The 22,307-nt window shown below is 38.4% G+C and overlaps 1 protein-coding gene across 4 annotated transcripts in view; it reads left to right on the top strand.

The window, feature by feature from the left end:
• The first annotated feature begins 7,895 nt into the window (after window positions 1-7,895).
• LOC126235680 (E3 ubiquitin-protein ligase RBBP6) overlaps window positions 7,896-22,307 on the top strand; it is a 400,367-nt gene continuing 385,955 nt past the window's right edge. For 2 of the 4 annotated variants that reach the window (XM_049944413.1, XM_049944410.1), the window contains exon 1: window positions 8,068-8,312. The gene's annotated coding sequence lies outside the window, so the exon portion shown is untranslated. Of the gene's footprint in view, window positions 8,012-8,066; window positions 8,313-22,307 lie in introns of those variants that run through there. The other 2 variants (XM_049944411.1, XM_049944412.1) reach the window with 2 other exon arrangements.

The following is a 22,307-nucleotide window of genomic DNA, read 5'->3' as shown; positions in this document are numbered from 1 at the left end:
CTTTTGCAAGGAGAATATTTGTATGCCTTCCTTATTGTCTTACTGTCACTGTCGCTCAATTTAGCATTGAGCCTAGAAAATTAATTGAAAATTCTGATATGGGAGCCTCTGTCATGCTCACATTAGTGTGTGGAAAGCACGAGTTGGGGTCCACTCTAACCAGGCATGCTAGATGCAGGGTCACCCTCCATAACATTGTCTAAAGCTGCACATGAATTACTATTGCAAAGAACAACTATTACTACTGAATTCACTTTCTTTGCTGATTCATCAAACTGATAGTTCAGGGAAAGCACCACGTCTGCTAAAGTGTGAAGCAAAGGCAGTACTTGTGATGGGGAGCTCCCATCGCCAAAATCACTGTCCATAATTCAACTCAGATGTGATTCCTGAGGTATCAAGAAAAATGTGGAAAAACAATATCTTTAAAGACAGCAAAAGAATGTTGAGGAAAAATATTGTCCAGTTGTTCAGTGAAATTCAGCTCCAGCTGTGATACTGTAGTTATATCATGATGTCTTGTCAATGACGTAAAGTCCTGCCGATTCACTCAGGGTCGAAAACATGGCGTTTTCGAAACAAGGTAGGCACTTTGGAACTTTTAAGTGGGTCTGCGTACCTGTACTTGCCTGTTAGTGGCGTTTGGAAAAGAGTAATAGGCGTCGGACATGATTATATGAAGCTGAAAAATGGTCTCCACCTAAGCCAGCCACAACAGAGCCTTGATGTCCAGAAAAGCAGAATTATTGCTTTATCCAATCTCGAACTGTTGCCACCTTCGGAATCAGCAGCAGCAGCAGCAGCAGTGGCAGTGGATTGAGGACCTGAGCTCGATAATGGTAATCTTGCTATTCAATCTTGAGAGTGTGTGAAGGATTAGCTATGACACAAGAACATGAAAGCACACAGATTACAATGAAAACAAAGTCACTCAAATTTGGGGTCACCATTTTGTAGTATGTGATATACATTTGGATGCACTTTTAACGTAAAATGCTTTACGTGCGTATATAACGACAAAGAGTTCCACGCTTAAGCAATAAGCACTAGGACAGACTCCAAAGACATAATCACAGCAATCACACCAGAGATTTATCACAAAACACCGACTGTCCATTATTCAACTATTGTCCATTTATTAATGTCTTTGACATGTTTAATGTTGCTTTCGCCACAAATACAAGTTTAATACTGTACGATATGCTAATTCTGACAAGTTACAGACAATATTTTTACAGTTTTAGATGTGTCTGAAACACAGCACATTCTTAGAAATTATATACATGGCCAATGGGCTATAGTTTCGCTTATTTCTGAGTAGGGATTTTCAGTTCCCTGCTTGGAATCACCAGCAACTTGTTAAAGGTTTTTGAACCAGTAAACTAAACACCATTGTGAACTGTAGATAGAGATTCATAATTTATCTGGAAGGTATTACTTCTAGTATTGTGTAGTTAATTCTACAATTCACCTCTAAATCACTCCTGTTATGAACCACATGTTGTATTAGGAAGTAAAACCATTGCAATTATTCCTATGACCCTGTTTCAAGATCTTGCATTATGAGCTTATCACTATATTCAGATTGTACTCTTCTTTAGAATAAATAGGTCTACTTTTTTTAACCCTGTTAGATAAGATTATGGCATATGACAGTACTAAGTGAAAGTATGGTAGCAATCCCTCAGCTGCAGGTCGAATAGATTTCGTATTTAGCTTAGCTCTTCAGAGTAAGCAGTCTGCGACGAATGTTTTTATTGTTGTTCACCGGTAGGATCAGATGCTCGTAATTTCTGTATTAATCAGTTATAAGCAGGTGCTTTCTTATCTCTCTCGCTGTATTCCCTGCTCTCTGCTCTCAATTTTCGACAAACTTGCATAGCTCCTGTACATTTCTATAATTTCGCCATTGAATTCTCTAGACCACAGAGGTGAATCTGCAATTTTAAAATTCACTGTGCGCACACAGACGAGAAACACTAGGCAGAACAAAAAGCTGACTCAAATACGTTTCGCGCGCCATATCTGTGGTGACCTCCTGTCCAGCGCTTCAACTTGTCTGTGCACATGTGATTTGAACCCACAGACGTGATCAACTTCGCTCAAACCTCCAACTTTAATTTCTAGGTTGGCGCACATCTCATATCTGCGGAAACTTCCTTTTCGCTAGCAACGATCTCTCTGCCCGAATTGCTGTATGCGGACAGATCGTTGCATGTGTACAGGTCTTATATAAGTTATTGATCAATTCTCAACTATATAGTACATTACATTTGGCACAAGTCATGGATAGAACGTGAAAGAATAGGAATTTCATATGTGGTCAGTGAAGCTAGAAAGTCGGCTGGGGTGGCCGAGCGGTTCTATGCGCTACAGTCTGGAACCACGCTACCGCTACGGTCGCAGGTTCGAATCCTGCCTCGGGAATGGATGTGTGTGATGTCCTTAGGTTAGTTAGGTTTAAGCAGTTCTAAGTCTAGGGGACTGATGACCTCAGAAGTCCCATAATTCTCAGAGCCATTTGAACCGTTTTTTGAAGCTAGAAATGATTAATGTGATTCCGATATGTGCCTTATTAATATATACAACATAACATTCGCGACATTCACTGCTGTAAAATTTGTTACCATTTGACAGTTGGAGCGACACTAGCACTTCAAGTGGCGAGAAAGGAGAACGCCAGAGGCGTCGTAAGCATAATGTTTCTTTCGCATCCCTTTCCTACGTGATTTACGAAATATTTGAATTATTTTTTTCCTCCAAGATTTGTGTAATATCACAAGACATAGATATTTTTAAGATGATTCTAAAATAAGGGCAAGTACGGATAAAAATCATGACTCCAACGGCAAGCTACAACACATTCGTGAAGAAATACTTGTGATGATAGATAGAACTGCTGCCTACCACGTTGATATCAAAGGAATACAAACACAGACATGTATCTCTACGTGCAAAAGGAATCGACGCCTCATTTGTCATTCCTTAGGTCTACTGTATTTTAGTTATTGTCGCCTGTTGCCACCAGTACGACCTTCATCTTTCAATTGTTCTAAGTGGGGCAAGCAACTGTCAGATAGTGGGAGAAATATGCTGTGCGTGTAAACCTCGAGTCCTCAAAGGCAATAACAATGTCAGGAGTGCTGTCTTATGTTAAATGTGCCATTGGAGACTTTTTTATCCAATGACATATTCTCTAACTTACCAGTATCGGAGAAATGCTGTACCTTCTGCTTTAAAAGGTGGAATATGTTGTCACTTATCCCACATTTTGTTCATATTTCTTCCGTGTACCTCTTTAATGTATGCACTGATGGAAAGTAAAACATTTTGACAAAATCTATATGCCTGACTGCTGTAATACAAGGGTCACTCCCAAAGAAATACACACTATTTTTTTAAATACATCTTTTATTCTACATGTTTGAAAGTTTTACAGTGTGCAGATACATCCTTTAGGAACAATATTTTCATTTCTCCACATAATTTCCATCCCTCTCAACTGCCTCACGCCATCTTGGAACCAGTGCCTGTATACCTGCACGGTAAAATTCTGGACCAACCTGCTGGAGCAACTGTTTGGCAGCGTGCACAAGGGAGTCATCATCTTCAAACCTTGTTCCACGAAGAGAGTCTTTCAGTTTCCCAAAGAAGTGATAGTCACATGAGCCAGGTCAGGACTGTAAGGCGGGTGTTTCAGTGTTGTCCGTCCGAGTTTTGTGATCGCTTCCATGGTTTTTTGACTGACATGTGGCCGTTCATTGTCGTGCAACAGCAAAACATCCTGCTTTTGCCGATGTGGTCGAGCACGACTCACTCGAGCTAGAAGTTTCTTCAGTGTCGTCACATGTGCATCAGAATTCATGGTGGTTCTTCTTGGCATGATGTCCAGAAGCAAGAGTCCTTCGGAATTGAAAAACACCGTAGCCATAGCTTTTCCAGCAGAAGGTGTGGTTATGATTTTTTTTTCTTGGGTGGATTTGCATGATGCCACTCCATTGATTGCCTCTTTGTCTCTGGTGAAAAATGATGGAGCCATGTTTCATCACCTGTCACAATTCTTCCAATCAATTTACCTCCACCATTCTCGTACTGTTCCATAAGTTCGCTGCGTACCGTTTTTCTTGTTTCTTTGTGAGCCACTGTCAACATCCTGGAAACCCACCTGACACAAACCTTTTTTAACGCCAATACTTTCAGTATTCTGCAAACACTTCCTACCCCTATCCCAACATAGCGTGACAATTTGTTCACTGTGATGCGTCTGTCAGCAGTCACCAATTCGTTAACTCTCTGCAAATTGTCTGGACTCTGGAGTGTGTGCAGTACGAGACCTGCCGCTGCGAGGACAATCCTCAATATTGCCGTGCCCACTTTCATCATGTAACCTGCTTGCCCACCGACTAACTGTACTGCAATCGACAGCAGCATCTCCATACACCTTTTTCAGCCTCTTGTGGATGTTCCTGTCTCGTTTTCACAGCACAGGAATTCTATGACAGTACGTTGCTTCTGACGAACGTCAAGTATAGCAGCCATCTTGAAGACATGCTGTGATGGCTCCACTCACGGGGAACAGGTTGAACTAAGTTTGAAAACAAACGGGAAGGATGTATCTACACACTGTAAAACTTTCACACATGCAGAATGAAAACTGTATTTTTGCAAAAATACAGTATAATAAATCAGGAGCAAACAACTTATTTTCGTCTTTCCATCTTGTAGCTCGTTTCTCCTTCAATGGCATTCTAATCTGGCTTAACGACAAATCAAGGTAATCTTTGTTTTATATATCGGGATCCAATAGTCTTCGAAATTTGTTTGCTGTTCTTCACTTGATCCTTCTGATACAGTCTCTGTTGCTGTCTGTACTTAAAATGATATGCACTTTCCTTGTCCCATAATAGTTTTGCACGAAGTATAGCGATCTGAATATTCTGACACTTCAAACGTTTTTGCAAGACACGAATAACTGCACTTAATCTAGCTACTTCATCGTCAAAGCAGGCTGGCACTGAAACATGGGAAGTTGGACTGGCTGCTTCTGTGCCACATGAGTGTTTTACAGGTTTAGACGGATTTCCGAACCTTTGTGGTAGACTCCTCTTCATCGTCAGTTGAGGTGGCTTATTAGGGATGTCAAATAATGTAGGTACTGCATTCCACACGAGTTTATTACTGTCTGCATTCATAAACTTGATTTTGTTCAAACTGTAGCGAACAAAACTTAACATCATTATAAAGCTAAACAGAGTCTTTTTGATAAGATCTTCTCGTCTGATATTCACTAGCGATTTTATGCTCCTAAAACGAAACATTAATCATTAATATACACATAATTTTCAAGCAAATCCTGGTGATACACTTTCGTAACATGACGGTATATACCTCTCACGGTCCTTAGGAAACCTAAAAAAAAGGCAGATGTGGTATCTCTCTTATTGTTGTTGCTGCAATTTATTGCACTACAGACGCTCCTGTTTGTAAAAAACCATTATACAAACCAAAATAAACAACTACTATTCGCTTTCGCGATTGCTCTGAATTCAACAGATTTACTTACTGGCCGCTTGGCGCGCTGCTGGTGCAGTAGACAACAAAATCGAGGCGAAGTGTCGTGACTATTATGTTTGCCTGTGATACATTCGTCACTAGAGGTATTGTAGCTAATCTCCTTTTAAAGATATACTTTGGCTTTCACGAAGACACCCACAGATGTTTCCAGTGTCAAGGTATCGTTGTTACTACGGCAGCCATTGTAGCAGACGAATTAAAGCAGAAGCTCTATATACGTTTAGCTGATTCAGTCTTTGCAAATTCGGAAACTATTACTGTCTTTTGTTTCTTTGAAAGTTAAAATCTGCCTACTTTACACTCATTGCTTACATAGAGACATATAGCATGAAAAGTACTTAAGAGCTCCCCCGACGCTACATAATTTTTCTGGTTGTTTGAAGAACGCTCTAGTTTGTGCGAAAAATTACAACTATTGCTTTATTTTCTTTCTTTGAACGTCAGAACCTGTCAACTACATACTACTGATTTATGTAGTGGTATCTATTACAGCAAGTACTTAAGGAGAAACTCCTCCGCAGCTAAATAAATGTGCTGGTTGTGTGAAGTATGTTCTAATTTGCGCGAAAAATTACAATTCACTGCCAGGAAAGTAAACTTCTTCCTTTGCTCTTGAATGTTACTAAAACATCAGCAGAAATATGCCAGCACCAATAGAGCACTCCGTCTTCAGGCCACAAGTGGCCCATCGGGACCATCCGACCGCCGTGTCATCCTCAGATGAGGATGTGGATAGGAGGAGCATGTGGTCAGCACACCGCTCTCCCGGTCGTTGCGATGGTTTTCTTTGACCGGAGCCGCTACTACTCGGTCGAGTAGCTCCTCAGTTGGCATGATGAGGCATGCCAGCACCAGTACCAGAACATATTTCGTCTGTATACATGATTATTTTGAAGACTTTATTGTTTCCAAATTTTCTTTTGTAATTTGTAGGTGGCTGATTGTGAGACTAAGTCACGTTTTAATTCTTTCTCAATGGGTAATTTCCCCAACCGCCACCAAAAAAATTAAATGTTAAGTGTCGTGTAATATAATATCTTGTATAGACACCTTTTATTAACCTGACATGTTCCACCTCATTACTAAGTATCGTATTCATGATCTATGAAACAAGTACTAATCTAATCTAAATGGTAGTTTGTTTTTACAAGATAATCAACGTGTTTTGAATATTCTCTCTCATTTCCGTGTTTCATGCTTAATTTGTGAATTATTGACTGTGACAAGTCCCAGAAGCTCTAAGAACCGAGAAGGGGAATAATAAAATTTTTGGAGTGATCAATCAAAACTTACCGCATTTACAATTGCATCTCAAAGGTCTTGACTAAGGATTTGCGCGTTACACCACACTAACGATTTGAAAACCACATATTTAACCTGTGTCATACCTCTCCTCAAACCTTCTAACACCAATAAATCATTAGATGACTTTTAATATCGATGTACTCTACATTTTCGAGAGATCCTCAATGTGCTAAGTGTTTTGCAACATTATTTATTTACTTGAGATAAGTTATAATGTGGTTCTAGTGTAAAAAACACCAGATACGAGCTTAACGAAATCCATTATGGCCTCAGCCAGGTACCTCAACCAAAGTATATCTTTGAAAGGAGCGCAACCGCAGTACCTCTCGTAACGTATATGCAAATAAAGGCAGGTAATTCCAAAGTGCACAATGTACACTGTACATGTATATTGCAAATATTCTAACAATATTATTTCAGACTTTACAACTGTAAGGCGCTTATGGAAACCATCAGCTGTTCGGATTAAGTAGCGCAGTCGGCTCGTATTTCAGTAATCGTAACTGTCTGAATTTTTAGAACCGTTTCATTGCTACGCAAATATTTGCTACGAGTAGGCCTGTAGTATAACGCCTTTAACAACAACTTTGCTCCCTGTTGTGTGGATTATTCGTCATCCTCCGACTGTCTGACATGTATCATTCCGCAAATCTCGCTGTTCATATTTGGAGCAATTAGGAATCAACTTTGCTCCAAAAGTTTTTCCGTCGCTGGCGTATTTTTTGGAAAGTCTTAGTTGAAAACACAGCTCTGCATGCTGTTAGATGCTGAGTTTCAATCGAATAGCAAATTTTCCAGAAATACTCATGAAAACTAAGCACTACTAGTTTTTTTTTTTTATGAACTGAAGCGAATATTGTATATGTAGCTGTTGCACCGGAACCAAAGTGTGTATTACCGGTCGAGCAAATGATGTCTTTGGCAGGAAACTGAATTTCAACTTTTATTGCGTTATTCGTATCAGTGGAAAGAAAAGTGTGTTTCGACAAACAACGTTTTAAAGTATTATGAACTCTTGTTTTTTGTTTTCATACTTCCGATAAGTTCACGTATGAGTCAATATCTAGTAATGATTTGATTGGCGTTGTTGTTTTGTGACGTCAGTGGTATTGTGTATGTTCGTCATTGCAAGGTAATGAGAAAATCAATAAATTTTTGTGTAATTGAAATAAGTGTAGTGTTGTTATACGTTAATTATCATCTTGGAAGGCAAGTGATATCGTGTGTGTGAACTTGGAACTTAAATGGGACGGAAGTTTATTCGGTAATATTAGTGTACTAGGTGCTTCACCGAAGCCATAGTTAATAGCAAACTTATTTTCGAGTGACTTTTGTGATTTTGTGCAGCCTTACACGAAAAAATATATATGTTCAATGCAAGTGTGAAGTTCTTCGAAATAACATTAGACTGCTGACCTGCGTGTTTCAACATGGTAAAGATGCGTACGAAACATATTTTGCATGTTGAACATTCGTAAGTCTTACCGAGCTTATGCCAAGCATCACTGTAATGCACGATGTATTGCATTAAGGATAGCAACCCCCTCAGAATATAGCGTGAGTGACAGCATTAACACCTTGTCACATTGCTTGAAAGTAACTCGTACGTAGATTATTTCTTCGTATTTCTGTTGTAACTCATAGATGCCTTGAACTCTTTATTACATAGTCTCACACTTAATCAATTTCATAACTTCCTTTTCCTTTACATGTAGCAGCAACATAGTATTTTAACTGACAGCATTTATTAACGCTTTGAGACGACATGTCCACTTAATATTGCATGTGCATAATTAGACTATACAGTTATACTTTGCTTGGTTAATTTAGAATATTTTTCTTTAAATGATAGGTCTGTACCATTATTTCGTGCAGTGACAATATTGCTGGCTTAGAAAGAAGTAAGTTTTCGTGAAATGTAATGAAGTGAAGGTAGCTTACCTGTTGTGGTTTTGTTTATAACTTCAAATTCTTTTAGTTATTGAAAGACCGTTGAGTATAATCTATTACATCTCTTCAGATATTCATCGTTTTAATAAGAATAATATCTTTAACGGAAAACTGAAGTCACGTTATGTGATTCGGGCCTATTCAATAACAAATGCTTACTTAAAGAAAAAAAAAAGAAAAAAACCTCAAACTCCACATTTGTTTACGCCTACATTCTTTTATTTTCATCGTAGATGCAGTGTCGTCTTGGTCTATAACAATTTTTGATGATTCTTGAAATAATCATTTTGTGAATGATATCTAAAAGGCTCATGATTGTGTCTAGAACAAATATAATATGGGACTGGTATTTCTTACTTGCCTTTTCCTGTGACAACGTTATGACAAAAAATTTTTAAGTGACCTTTCGTGTTTTTCTATTTGTATTTCAATGTATTACCCAAAACGCAAACTGCTGTGAATGCGTCATAAAATGTTGTTTATGCCACTTCATGATATGGTTATTACAATGTTATCAGCAGTCTACCTAATTGGCACTGCACTTAAGCTATTACATTTAAATCTACAAAAGAGCTGCGAATACATATTTAAAACTTGTTGGGGGGTAATACCTTGTCAGTTAAACTCAGAAACTGTGATGATTCATGACCCAGTTATTTTACTTAGTTTACTAGCCCTAGTGTTTGAGCGGAATAAGTAAGTGATTCACCATAGCAACAACCAGTTAGAGAACAAGCTTGGTTACTGTTCTGTACAGTTGTACTACACTTTACAACAGGTGCTGTTTACCGTCACCATTATGAAAGTGGAGTTGCTACTGCAACTATATTGTGCATGTGGGTGATGCCGACTGACACATCTATGCCCAACTTTGTCACTTTGTTATACCGATCCAGGTGTACTTCAGTAGTTATTTTGCTGGTGTTTTAAGATGTGCATGAAATGGAGCTTTCTCTCTCTCTCTCTCTCTCTCTCTCTCTCTCTCTCTCTCTCTCTCTCTCTCTCTTTCTGTCTCTTTTGTTTATCTAAACAACACAGAGGTCAAGAGAAAGAGAGAATCTAGGCCATGTTGTCAAGGACCGTTGAAAACATGAATGGTGCCGTTTTTATTTTTGCGGACTGCGTGTATTCCATGACATATTTTATTCTTGGGTGGAATAGCTCTTGATTTTTGTAGCGAGGAGGGGAGTGGGTTTTTCCTTTACGAATGGTATTTTGACAGTTCCAGGATTCAGGTCATAGGCCCCTCGTCTGATATCTTTAGTGATCTGTTGTGTAGCCCTGTTAGGATGAAAGTTCATAATGTGGTAGTGAGTTGAGAAGGCTAAGAAATGTGGGTAAGAAGTATTGCTAAAGGTTGCGTAGTGGACCCTCGAACCAGTTTTCAGCAGTTTGTGTACATACAGTGCATCAAAATACTCATTGGATACTTCATTACCCAATGTACTTTTCTTGATTTCCCTTGCAGTTTTAGTTTTCATTGTGAGAAGTGCATTAAATTTGGCATAGTTGCTTTTAAATATGGCACAAATGTAAACATTGGACTATGCTAAAAGTAAACCTGTTTGTTTGGCATTACGTTGGTCGGCTTCGCAAACTCTGAACCAGATTATTGTCTTTTAACCTAACATAGACATCAGGCTGTGCTACACATCAGTCTGTCACCACAACCAAGACTTCAGAGGAGGATCCAGTATTACATCCGAGCCAAAATATTGATGGTTTTGTCAGACTGATGTGTAGCGTAGCTGATTCCTTGTTGGTTGTTTCCAACACTTACTTCATATGTCAATATGGCAATGTGTGGACCGTGCTTTGTGTTTGCTTCTGCAATTTTTGGTGTTGTGTAGAGTCTATTGGCCATAGGGAAACATCCAATTCCACACATCGGCTTTGACCCATGGCATCATCAAGATGGCAGACACTCCCATTTCCATAATATAAAATATGGTGGCCATCATATAACTACACACAACCGCAAACAGAAATAAAAACAAGATGAAATATTTTGCTCCAGCAATGAAATGAAAGTACCAGGACAGCTGTGGGAAGTAGAGGCTTTAGGGCGGGGACACACGTAATACATGACGCTAACAACCATCCAAACAAATATTATCCTCAAAAGAAAGAAAAATGCTCACCGTTCAACACATTGCTACAAAAATGAAACAATAGGAATTGTACATCTCAATTGACCTGTGTAGCTCAAACAAAGCCCTCGATACTGGTCACGTACAGCCAACTCAGAAACGCGGTATCACAAATTTCACTTGCCCTGATGTGGCTCAAAACGAACTCATCAGTACCTAGAACACACACAACACAAAAACGAGGTATTGCAAATTACACTTCATATACGTATCTTAACCGGAGCGCTCGATGTGTGAAGCCATCACACAACTTGAAAGTCCAAAACCCATGAGTTTCAGTTAATGAATTGAAATAAATGCAAAAATAAAAAAAACTGTAAACCAGAAGAAAAATAATATACATAATGAATTAAAAACTAAATAAACCAGAATAAGTCCCTATACATATAGATCGACATACGTTATGATGGCAACACCACCAAATATAGATGTCCGTAGTCCGAGAAGGTGGGACTCTAGTCAACTTCATGTGTTCATGACAAATGTGACAATGAACATACTCAGAAATAAAGCTGAAACTCTGCAAAAGCTTGATAGTGCTAATCATATCTTCTCAAAAGGACAGTTACATTTTAGAGCATAAAATACATGCAACACTAATAGTACTTAACACATACATGAACGCATAACCACCCAATACTCAAAATAGTTAACTCACTAGTAAAGCAGCACACTGTTGCAGTCACAACTAAACACAATGATCAAATAAAGTCAAATGTTCTCCCTGTCATTTTCTTATAGGCTATTTAAAATTAACTGTTGATACGCCTTTTAGCATTCCAATTACATCTTAGTGGTGCAAACTCTGCTCCACAAGATGTGATAGTAGCAATACTGACTGGATGCTTAACCAGAAGGAATGGGGTTCAGGTCTCAACCCAGCCAGCCCGTCACGTTTACAGCACATTTCCAAAATGGCGTAAGGTCAATACAGGGATAGTTTCATTCATGACAACATTGCCGGTTTCCTTCCCCAATCCAAACTTGTGCTCGCAAAATCCAGTATGCATATAAAAGATACCATAATAACTGTTCTTGTGGTCTTCAGTTCAGAGACTGGTTTGATGCAGCTCTAGATGCTATTCTATCCTGTGCAAGCTGCTTCATCTCCTAATACCCACTGCAACCTACATCCTTCTGAATCTGCTTAGTGTATTCATCTCTTGGTCTCCTTCTGGGATATTTACCCTGCATGCTGCCGTCCGATACTAAACTGGTGATCCCTTGATGCCTCAGAACATGTTCTACCAACCGATCCCTTCTTCTAGTTAAGTTATGCCACAAACTCCTCTTCTCCCCAATTCTATTCAATACCTCCTCATTAGTTATATGATCTACCCATCTATATTTTAGCATTCTTCTGTAGCACCACATTTCGAAAGCTTCTATTCTCTTCTTGTCCAAACCATTCATCGTCCATGTTTCACTTCCGTACATGGCTACGCTCCATATAAATAATTTCAGAAATGACTTCCTGACACTTAAATCTATACTGGATGTTAACAAATTTCTCTTCTTCCGAAACGCTTCCCTTGCCATTACCAGTCTACATATTATATCGTCTCTCCTTCGACCATCATCAGTTATTTTGCTCCCCAAATAGCAAAGCTCACTTACTACTTTAAGTGTCTCATTTCCTAATCTAATTCCCTCAGCATCACTCGCTTTAATTCGACTACATTCCATTATCCTCGTTTTGCTTTTGTTAATGTTCATCTTGTATCCTCCTTTCAAGACACTGTTCATTCCGTTCGACTGCTCTTCCAGCTCCTTTGCTATCCCTGACAGAATTACAATGTCATCAGCAAACCTCAAAGTTTTTATTTCTTCTCTATGAATTTTAATTCCTACTCCGAATTTTTCTTTTGTTTCCTTTACTGCTTGCGCAATATACAGATTGAATAACATAGGGGATAGGCTACAACCCTGTCTCACTTCCTTCCCAACTCCTTCCCTTTCATGCTCCTCAACTCTTATAACTGCCATCTGGTTTCTGTACAAATTGTAAATAGCCTTTCACTTCCTGTATTTTACCCCTGCCACATTCAGAGTTTGAAGGAGCCATTTCATCTTCATCTACATCCTCTTCAATTTCCATAATATTGTCCTCAAGTACATCGCCCTTGTAGAGACCCTCTATATACTCCTTCCACCTTTCTGCTTTCCCTTCTTTGCTTAGAACTGGGTTTCCCTCTGAGCTCTTGATATTCATACAAGTTGTTCTCTTTTCTCCAAAGGTCTCTTTAATTTTGCTGCAGGCCCTATCTTACCCCTAGTGAGATGCCGCTACGTCCTTACATTTGTCCTCTAGCCATCCCTGCTTAGCCATTTTGCACTTCCTGTCGATCTCATCTTAGAGTCGTTTGTATTCCTTTCATCAATTAAATTCAATATATGTTCTATTACCCAAAGATTTCTCCTAGCCCTCGTCTTTTTACCTACTTTATCCTCTGCTGCCTTCACTATTTCATCTCTCAAAGCTACCCATTCCTCTGCTGTATCTCTATCCCCCATTCCTGTCAGTCATTTGCTAATGCTTTCCCTGAAACTCTCTACAACCTCTGTTTCTGTCCATTTATCCAGGTCCCATCTCCTTAAATTCCCATCTTTTTGCAGTTTCTTCAGTTTTAATCTACAGTTCATAACCAATAGATTGTGGTCAGAGTCCACATCTGCTCCTGGAAATGCCTTACAATTTAAAACCTGTTTCCTAAATCTCTGTCTTACCATTATATAAGCTATCTGAAACCTTCCAGTATCTCCAGGCCCACCTACTATGTTTCCTTCTCTCCCTTTTCCTACTCTCGAATTCCAGTCACCCATGACTATTAAATTTCCGTCTCCCTTCACTACCTGAATAATTTCTTGTATCTGCTCATACATTTCATCAATCTGTTTGTCATCTGTGGAGCTAGAAGCATATAAACTTGTACTACTGTGGTAGGCGTGGGCTTCGTGTCTATCTTGGCCACAATAATGCATTCACTGTGCTGTTTGTAGTAGCTTACCCGCACTCCTATATTCTTTTAAATTAATTATTAAACCTATTCCTGCATTACCCCTACTTGATTTTGTATTTATAACCCTGTATTCACCTGACCAGAAGTCTTGTTCCTCCTGCCACCGAACTTCACTAATTCCCACTATATCTAACTTTAACCTATCCATTTCCCTTTTTAAATTTTCTAACCTACCTGCCCGATCAAGGTATCTGACATTCCGCACGCTCCAATCCGTAGAACGCCAGTTTTATTTCTCCTGATAACGACGTCCTTCTGAATAATCCCCACCCGGAGATCCGAATGGAGGACTATTTTACCTCCAGAATATATTATCCAAGAGGATGCCATCATCTTTTAACCATACAGTAATGCTGCATGCCCTTGGGAATAATTACGGCTGTAGTTTCTCTTTGCTTTTAGCCGTTCGCAGTACCAGCACAGCAAGGCCGTTTTGGTTAGTGTTACAAGGCCAGATCAGTCAATCATCCAGACTGTTGCCCCTGCAACTACTGAAAAGGCTGCTGCCTCTCTTCAGGAACCACACGTTTGTCTGGCCTCTCAACAGATACCCCTCCATTGTGGTTGCACCTACGGTATGGCTACCTGTATCGCTGAGGCACGCAAGCATCCCCACCAACCAACAGCAAGGTCCATAGTTCATAATAACTACAGTTGGTTATTCTCGTGACATGACGTTCATTGGCTTCAGAAACTCACAACAACCTGACCTACACATCACTCTATGCTATAGATCTGTATGTCAACCCAACTGAGACTTCATACATTTATTGGATGTGGCAGCTGACACCGAAACTATTACACTCCAGCCTAACGAAGACCTCATGCGACACCAAAGATGTCTTTCAGTAAAATAAACATTTTGGAAAATAATACTGACAAAAATAAATTTTAGCAGTGATCTATTTTTTTTCTGTTTCTCCATGTATTACATCAAGCATATATAATAGAGGGAAACATTCCACGTGGGAAAAATATATCTAAAAACAAAGATGATGTAACTTACCAAATGAAAGTGTTGGTATGTTGATAGAGACACAAACACCACACAAAATTCAAGCTTTCGCAACCCACGGTTGCTTCGTCAGGAAAGAGGGAAGGAGAGGGAAAGACGAAAGGATGTGGGTTTTAAGGGAGAGGGTAAGGAGTCATTCCAATCCCGGGAGCGGAATGACTTACCTTACGGGGGAAAAAAGGACAGGTACACACACACACACACACACACACACACACACACACACACACACACCCACCATGGATGTGTGTGTGTGTGGGTGGGTGTGGGTGTGTGTGTGGGTGTGTGTGTGAGCAAGCGAGTGTATACCTGTCCTTTTTTCCCCCTAAGGTAAGTCTTCCCACTCCTGGGATTGGAATGACTCCTTACCCTCTCCCTTAAAACCCACATCCTGTCGTCTTTCCCTCTCCTTCCCTCTTTCCTGATGAAGCAACCATGGGTTGCGGAAGCTTGAATTTTGTGTGTGTGTTTACGTTTGTTTGTGTCTCTATCAACATACCAACACTTTCGTTTAATAAGTTACATCATCTTTGTTTCTATATAATCAGTGGTTTGCTTTCTTATTTTTCGTGCTCATATATCACATGCTATGTTGTTAAGGGACAAAGAATCAGTCATCAGCTGCACTTTTTTTTTACTTTCCCAGTTTCATCACAGTAGGCCTAATATGTTACTTTCAGAAAAGTCTTCAAACATAGGTATGCTGACATCAAATATGGATCTTCCTTAAAGACCCAATAAATAGTGTCACATTGCAAAAACTACATAATATATTGAATGAAGAGCAACCAAAGGACTGTCACATTGCAAATAGTGTATAGGCCATTCCATCCCAAGTGGTCTAATCCTGGGAAAAGTTACCACATGAGCATCATGTATTTTGCTGAAATTTTGTATGAACATTCACACATGTTCCTAATGAACATTGGTAAATTTTTACTTTCACCAGGCTAATACTTGCAGTGAAAAGAGTACTCGTGAGTTTTCGGCAACTTTGAGACTTAATATTTCTGGCAATATTGTCTTGAAAGAAACAAAACTAGGCCATCTTGTACAACTTTTTGTGCTCTCTTACATAGAATAATAAAAAAAATTTCCTGATCGGTTTTCATATCAATGATTTGAAGCAAACTAGGCTGAAAAAATAGGTGCTTGAAAAAAATGTGAAATTTAGTCTTTTATAGCTCTAAAAGAAATTGTGTGATAAACCTGGAACTTTGCACATAACAACTTGGTACCGCAGTACAAGCTCTTAGAATACAAAATCTCATTCTCATACTGTCGTCCAATAGTTAACAAATTGAAGGCAAATTTGACATTTTTATTAAAACTGCCAAAACTGGTTATTTTTGCTCAATTTTACAAAAAAAAAAGAATCTTCTGTAAACTCTTTTAAACTATTTTCATTAGAAAGGCCATCTTCTAAGCCACTGAGTAAACTATATTTGGTTTTGCAATGCAAGTTTTATAAGGCCCTGAAAAACCAGAAGGTGGAGGTGCATTGAAAATGGGTCCTTAGTCTGCTGGTATTTATGAAATCTGGCATTTTTTTATGATGTTCTACAGCTTTTTAGCACTCTGTGGAAGGTAATATCAAAAGTACTGACAACTGTGGAATGAGCTTGAGTTAGAAAAACTGGACATAAGGGATTTTTTTAGATAGACATATCTACAATATCCAGCTCTACAAAATTCTTTCTTTTTTATTGTCTTCTAGTTTCTGTCACTGTTTTGATTGCAGTCATTTCTTTGTGGTGACTAGTTTCGGGATTACAGAAACGTCCAATTCCACCAGTTTGCTTTGACCATGACGCCATCAGTATGGCGGAAACTACCATTCTCAACATCTCCAATATGGCACCTATGACGTTATTACATGAACACGACAACAAACATGTAAATACATATAAAACCAACAAACATCTCTCTCCAAAAATACAATCAAACTAAGAGGACCAGAGCGGGAAATTGGGGGTGTTCGGGTGGGGACAAACTAAATATGGATACATACAGACACACACCACGATCCCAAACCATACAAAATGACGACATAAAAACACAAAATTCCCAAATTCCACTACAGTTACAATATGGACAGGAATCGGTCACTTCCCTTCACCTACATAGCTCAACCGCAATTGTCGATACCACAAAATAAAAACCAACTACTACAAAAATTATAGTCACACCGCAACTATCAGTACCACAAAACCAACACCGAAAACAACAAAAATTGGAATCTGACACTTTCCTTGACCTATGTAGGTCAACAGCAACTCACGATATCAAAACATACATAGGCACGACGACAGATTGGGATCAGTCAATTCCCATGACCTACACAGCTCAAATACAACTGACAATACAAAAAAAATTAAAATAAAGTACTTCCCCTAAGGCACACAAATCAACCACAAGTGCCGATGCCAAAACATCAACCACCAACACATGCAGTAAATAACACCGACCCAACAATACATAAAAATCCCACCAATCATCATAACATGCAAATAATAGACGCAAAAAAATGACTACTTACCATAAAAAATTTCTGGTGCTGCACACTTACCCTGAACTTGCATGTTCTGCATGCATACGCCGCATTTCACTATCTCCGTCAAAAGACCAAAAAGTTGCAGAAACTTGATGACAGACAACATGTCGTCCCCCATTTCAGTCCGCATACACGCACTATTAACCTTAGAAGTCATATCCATACCTAACAAAAGAAGCCACAGATTGAATTAAACGACTTACCACGCGACAAACAGAAAACGAATAATATCAAACGACACCGCAATAACATAAACACAATGGAAACGTAATTCTGAACTCACTGAAACTAATTTCGATTCTTCTATAACAGTCACGACCAATAAATGCACACTTCAAGCACCGACACCAAAATGAACCCAATACACTACATAACACGCAGACGATACACATACCACCAGTGGACCCAACCAACTGCAACAAGACGACATCTATAAACATAACACACTCATAAACTAAACTTCGCGCCGTTATGACCTCATACAACACAACACAACACCCTTACATCACGGGTCAAAGCCGACAGGTGGGATCCGACGCCTCCTTTGACCCCTAGTTTCAGACTATCATATTCATTTTCAAATCATAGCCTTAGATGTTGTGTTCGAATGGAAAGAAATCATGGTCTATACGCATATGAAGTGTAATATTTTGTATTCATGTAATGTTTTCTAGTGACAAATAGGGAACATTTGATTACTCATATATACATTCGTGGACTGTATGATTACACTTAAAGTCTAAAGCTATGGTTTGAAATGGATGTGATGGTCTAAAACTAGTCACCACAAAGAAATGACTATTATTTCAGCTGTGGCAGGTATTGGAAGGAAAATGGAAATATTTAATACCCAAGCTGCTGGTCCTAACCTCCATCAGTATGAAATGGAATAAGATAGCTAATAAAAGGAATAGTGTCTCTTTTTCTGGCTCTAGTGATTTGAGGTGATTATATTTGAAAAGTGTAATATTTTGGATTCTGTCAAATTAAAATTTCTTTCAATCAATCCCATCAGCGACATCATCTGGCTGACAATATAATCTTCCTTATGACATTCTGCAGCTAATTAATGAACACTGTAAGAAACTTCAAGTAACTCAAAGTAAACACAATCTTAGGATCCTAAAAGAGACTTCTTCTTGCTTTGGCCGCTGAGTGTTATAAAAATGTGTCATAAGGCTTAGGATCGTACGTAAATAAATGCAACTGTGGCTGCTGTTGCACAGATATCAGGCATGGCCCCTAATGCAATAGGGGTGTTGGTTTTCTTACTATAAAGTGGAACCAGTAGTGGTTAAGCTACCACAGACCATATTAACACATTTATACAAGTTTTCGTCAGTAAACTAAATTGTCCACATAAACAGGAAACTATGCACACACAGAGTACCTTAAGGCGACCACAACCTGCCTATCTAACCCATGTTGATTTAGGCAAGTATTTGACCCATTTCTGAAAAAAACTATTTGATTCAGGATCGTAATATTTTTACTGTATGTTACATGATGCTAAGAGAGTCAACTGTAATAAAATCTACTTTATCCATTTTATAGTTTTGAATAAATTCTTTTTTAAATTTATTAACAAAAAATATTAAGTTTTTTCTGCAGAAAATAAGTTTTTGCGAACTTCCGAATGAGGGAATATTAATGAATGTAATACCAAAGGTGGCTTTTTATGTTATGCAGAGTCTCTGAAAATGTCTTTCATTTATCTATGACAGCTTCTGATATAATGGGCCATACGTACTGAAAATTTAGTTTGCAGGAAATTGACTTTAAAGGAAAAAACTTCTGAAATTTGTTACTTACAGTTAATTAAAACTGTCTTGCTGCATATGATGGCCTTTAGCAAGTCTTCCATCTTCTTTTTCACCTTCCCGGATGTTTGTCTTGCTTTCTTGGCCATATTAGATGCAGACCTGTCTGCATTGGCTGTCCTCATTTTATCGCAGTGTTGCAGCCCATTGATCATATTTTCACCAGGATTAATTCCCAACGTTTTCAGTACCCAACATTTTCCAATATTACCACAATTGAATGTAATAACAGCATCATGAACTGCTAGTTTCATTGGATGCCTGCCTACAAATACAGTTTTAGGAAGGCGGTTCCCAATTATGCTGTTGAAACATTCATTTGGGTTGTGTGTCTGCCCATGCAAACATTTCCTTCGAAAGTGAGGATGAGCCAAGTCTCTAAAAATAGGTTTGATTGCTGTAATAACAGCAACAGGAAGAGAATGCTGGTGAGAATAAGGTTCTCCAGTTGCCTGAGCCCTATTGTATTTGCGCCATGAATTTTCTCCTGATGGACACAATCCATGATATGGTTTATCATCAATAGAGGACTTATGGAAGAATATGGCCCAAACATCTCTCTTCATTGCCTCCAGATTTTCTTTATTTCTCCTAATTGCCTGCCCATAGCATACCTGCAAGTTTTCTGTTTCAGTTTTAGTTAACCGACCCTGCTGGTCAACAATTTTCCATCTTCTAATTTTTTTCCTCTCGTATCAAGAGTTATTTTTCTCAGCCTTGTTCCCAAACATTTTTGAACATGGCTTACACATCCTGTTTTGCTAATGATGACATCTCCATATGGCTTAGAATTCACCACATTGTTGTACGCCTTACTGTCACCACGCCCAAATATTTGGTGTACCGTACGCCTCTTGTTTCTATGGAGCGATGAAATATTTGTTGTACTCCATGAACTTCCATACCACCACTTGTTTACGTTCATTGACTTTACAACATTTGCAATATTAAGACATTATCTCCACATCTAACACTTTACCGGTGTCTATACTTGTGGTAGTCACTACTCCATTCAGAGACATGTGTCCTCTTTTTCTGCCAGCTTCCACCAAGTGCAACTGCAATATCTAAACATCCACCATTTTCTTCCACTGCTTCCCTAGCAGCCAGTTTCATGCTTTCCTCACTGACCTCACATACAGCTTTCTCTAATATTGCAGTCAGTTTTTCAAATTTATTTGGTGATCACTGAACAAAATGTTCTCCCTGTAGCCATGCCCTTGCCATTGGATTGTAAGGCATAAACTAATCTGGTATTGATTTCATAAGGGCCACTTGCATCTGGTTTTGAAGAACTCATAAATTAAATCACAGCTGAGCATTTAATGCAAATTAAATCCAAAGCAATTGCTAGGCCTTTTCTCCCATTGGCACTCTCATAAAAATTCACACTCTGTGACTCACCACACTGTCTACATTGTACAAATTTAGAAATTACATCTGATAATGCTCTCAAATTTATAATATTGTTACTGCACCCCTTGTCACTCACAGTAAATTCGTTGAAATGTGAGAGCTTCTTTGATGATGCACTTGTTAAACAATTACAATTAGATACATCATAGCCAGGCGGCATAACCTCTTGTACAGAAAGCTTTCTAAACTTGTTTCCTCTAAATTGTCGTTTCTTGAAAATACCTTTACGTTTCATCATCTTCGAAAAACACAACAAAACACATGTAAACAAGCACTGCAAACTTAAGTATAACAACTACTTGCAATCATGCAAAACTAACCACATGTTTGAAAGCGCATTGTTTACAAACAGCAGAAACAAAAGAATACCAACCATTGCATTCTCAGGATAGCCAACACTCTTGGGAGTAAAAAGAAAACCTAACGTGCAATGTAGAGGATATAAAGGTCTTATGCAGAAAACTGGGTGACAGAAAAGTGGGCGTGGCACATAAACACATGTGGTAGGAAAATGCTCTTTAAATGCTCGAAAAAAAATTTTTTTTCAGCAAAATCCTTTTCAGAGTACTTAAATAAAACCTTAATCTATCGAAATATGATGAAAACTGAAAATCTGTTTTTTTTCTTTTTTTTAAATATATATATATTACTGAACCACAGTGTGGTCCCCTTAAACCAGAACTATGGTAGCACAATAGTAGCATTAAACGATAACAAGACGTATAGACAATTCTCTATTGCTTGATTCCATTCCAAAATATGTGAGGGAGACTGCAATTAACTTCATCAAAATTAACACAATGTGACTGTGGTGTAAACCCTGAAGACTATTTATATGATGTGTGATGCAGATGTTATGCAGAAATTTTACAGCCAGTTTGATTCTGCAGTTTTAGCAGAAAAACAGGCTGAATTATGTAATGATGAGTTGTGTCTTTATTGAAATATTTCTAGTTATTTGGACTTTCTCACTTTTAATTGTAAAGACTTTTGATATTGCTTTCCCCAGAGACTAAACAATTGCAGGACATAATAAAGATGTCAAATGTAATTTGAATACCAGCAGAATAAAGGCTCATTTTCAATGCACCTCTACCTTGTTATTTTTTAGGACCTCATATGCTCGCATTGGAAAACCAAATATAGTTTTAGATGGTTTAGAAAATGGTCATTCTAATGAAAATGGTTTTAAAGAATTTGCAGAAGCCTTTTTTTATTGTTAGAAAAAATAACTGTTTTTGACATTTTTATTAAAATCGACAATTTTGCTCTGAATTTCTAAACTGTTCAAAAGCAGTATGATAATGAAAATTTACATTCTAAAACCTTATATTGGTATGTTAATTCCTGCAAAGTTTCAGGTTTATCCTGCAGTTACTTCCAGTGATATAAAAAGCTAAACTTCACCATTTTTCAAGTGTGTATTTTCTCAGCTGACTTTGCTTCAAATTATCCATATGAAAATTTGCTCAGGAAATCTTTCTGTGATAAATATTTCACTTT

The sequence above is a fragment of the Schistocerca nitens genome, chromosome 2 (assembly GCF_023898315.1).
Source record: "Schistocerca nitens isolate TAMUIC-IGC-003100 chromosome 2, iqSchNite1.1, whole genome shotgun sequence".
NCBI classification, from domain to species: domain Eukaryota; kingdom Metazoa; phylum Arthropoda; class Insecta; order Orthoptera; family Acrididae; genus Schistocerca; species Schistocerca nitens.
The sequence above is the reverse complement of the archived record's forward strand: the minus strand, read 5'-3'. Positions and strand labels throughout refer to the sequence as shown.